Source organism: Arvicanthis niloticus, chromosome 11 (assembly GCF_011762505.2).
Source record: "Arvicanthis niloticus isolate mArvNil1 chromosome 11, mArvNil1.pat.X, whole genome shotgun sequence".
NCBI lineage: Eukaryota > Metazoa > Chordata > Mammalia > Rodentia > Muridae > Arvicanthis > Arvicanthis niloticus.
Genome location: NC_047668.1, coordinates 60,772,242 through 60,774,910, shown reverse-complemented (window position 1 = coordinate 60,774,910; position 2,669 = coordinate 60,772,242). Strand labels below are relative to the sequence as shown.

At 44.8% G+C, this 2,669-nt stretch overlaps 1 pseudogene; it reads left to right on the top strand.

Moving 5' to 3' along the window:
• The first annotated feature begins 491 nt into the window (after nucleotides 1-491).
• LOC117716850 (small ribosomal subunit protein uS13 pseudogene) lies at nucleotides 492-968 on the top strand (annotated as a pseudogene).
• Nucleotides 969-2,669: the final 1,701 nt, after the last annotated feature.

Sequence of the window (2,669 nt, the reverse complement as noted above, 5' to 3'; positions counted from 1 at the left end):
GGAAGGAAGGGCACAGAACTGGGCTTGAGCACAAGGTTTTGGTGCTGAAACCCTCCTCCACACACTTTACAAAATGCCTGAATAAGTGAACATTTCACCTCATCACCTTGCTGAAGAAGATGTAGCCCATATTCTATTTTAAAACAACAAAGACAAACTCTGCTGTTCCTAAGCCTTTCCCCTCCTCCTGTTAGTTGGTAGAGCCAACAAGTATTGGGTAAGTTCATTGGCTGCAAGAGAAGCTGCTGCCACAAACAGCTAATGCAATTATTTAATTTTTTTTATTTTTATTTTTTTTGCAAAAGTGATTTTGGCTGAAGGCATTGCCTTCTGTAGACATTTTTTAACAATCAAAATAAAGATTCTGATTGTATTTCCAAAGATATCAAAGCTGCCACTATTCATCTGGTTCTTTTCTGACCTTTCTCTAGAAAGTAGAATTTTTCCTTCCACAGGAGGCCTCCAAGCTGGCTGCCGTTTGTGCTTCTGACATGTTTCTAGTGATCCCTGAGAAGTTCCAGCACAAGTCCTCAACGCCACCATCAAGGGGCAGCAGAAAATAACATTTGCTATCACTGCCACTAAGGGTGTAGGGGGAGTATCATATGCTCACATGATGTTGAGGAAAACAGACACTGACCTCACCAAAAGGTCTGGGGAACGCCTGGAGGATGGGGTGGAAGGTGTGCTCGGCAGTGTACAGAATCCACGTCCGTACAAGATCCCAGACTGGTTCTTGAACAGACAGAAAGATGGAAAGTCCAGCCAGGTTCTGGCCAGTGGTCTAGACAACAAGATGCACGAGGACCTGGAGCGACTCAAGGAGATTAGAGCTTATGGGTAGCTGAGCCACCTTGGGCCTTCTCATCCGAGGTCCACATACCGGGACCACTGCCTGCCAGAGCCATACTGTGAATATATTCAAGAAGAAAGGAGACTCTGGGGCTTTGCACTCAATAAATAGTTAAGTTTTTAAAAAGAAAAATAAAGTGGAAATTTTGATGACGGAAGTAACTCCATCCTTTCATCTTTTTCACAGGGCCACCCCTGTCCTCTGGGGCCTCCACCTAGAGCCAGGGAGTCAAGACCTCAGTAGGAAAAAGAAATGTAAACGACAGGAAATGAAAAGTTCACCACACAAAGCATCACATCCGACTCATTGTCTCAAATGTTGTAGATAACCAGTCTTTAGCTTAGGAAGGAAAATCTGAAACAGGACAACTAAGTCACAAATGGAACATTTATATAGTTAACTGTGATAGAAAAACATTCATGGAAGGCAAAAGCTGCATGGGTTCAATGAGATGCAGATGGGACAGCCCTTGGGCAAACGTCTACAGACTAGCTCCCAGAGTGCTAGGACAAGAATAAAACAAGAGAGTGCCCATCCCCATAAGACTCTGTCTTAGTTAGGGTTTTACTGCTGTGAACAGACACCATGACCAAGGCAAGTCTTATAAAGGCCAACATTTAATTGGGCTGGCTTACAGGTTCAGAGGTTCAGTCCATTATCATCAAGGAGCATGGCAGCATCCAGACAGACATGGTGCAGGAGGAGCTGAGAGTTCTATATCTTCATCTGAAGGCTGCTAGTGGAAGACCGGCTTCCAGGCAGCTAGGAATAGGGTCTTAAAGCTCATGCCCACAGTAACACACCTACTCCAACAAGGCCATATCTCCAAATAGTGCCACCCCATGGGCTAAGCAAATACAAACCATCACAGACTCAGAATGATCAAATGACTGAACGAAAAGTGGAAAATGTTGAACTAGAACTCAGTCTGGGCCTCTTCTAATTCCGATTGCCTCCCCAATACTGCCCACGGGCCTTTCAATGAGCATCAGGAAGCATCTGGCATGTGTTCAAAGTGGACCACATAACTAAAACCAACAGCAAGAGGGACAGGAGCTGCTGCTCAGAGGTTACATTCTGCCAAAACTGAGTGGTTTATGAAATGTCTTAACACTTAGCGCAAAGTGCCAGGTCTCAGGTGCATCTCCAAGTATAAGGTATATGGCAATCTGGGACAAATGGGGGTGCCTGAGGTGATTATGGGGAGCAAAGGAATATGCTTAACAAGATGGCTTTGAAGGTCACAAGCCTCGGCAAATTGGAAATGAAGCAACCTGCTTCGCTGAGGTCTTAGGGGAATCCACCAAGGCAGGTGGACTGAGACACCAAGAAATACAATGTGTTCAAATGGGACTCGATCCCTGAAAGAAGAAAGAGGTGGATGAGCAGGTAAGGTCCATTCGAAAGGCCTTTCTATATAGTAGATTATTCACCAAATAAATATGACTGTAGGAAGGACCCAACACTAAGATGTCAAAGGGGGAAATGTGAGTCAACTATGAGCAGAAGGAAGTATCTGGAGAAGCCTTTTGCCTACTGCTGGCCGCACCTCATGTGTTATTCTTAGCGAAAATTGAAACCCATCAGGAAATCCCCCAATGCACTAATATATCTCTGATGCTGATCCAAAGAAAACAGAGCACAAGAAAAGAAGGCACATTTTTAACATAAGAGGTATGACATTCTTACGTAGGTGAGACAGAACTCCCGAAAACCAAAAGGAACAGGAAGTAGCTTTGTGGACAATGAAGAGTGCCCCCCTGGGCTGGGGAATGCTAGATTGACAAAAGGCTGTGGGTGTGGGCTTGGTGGTGTC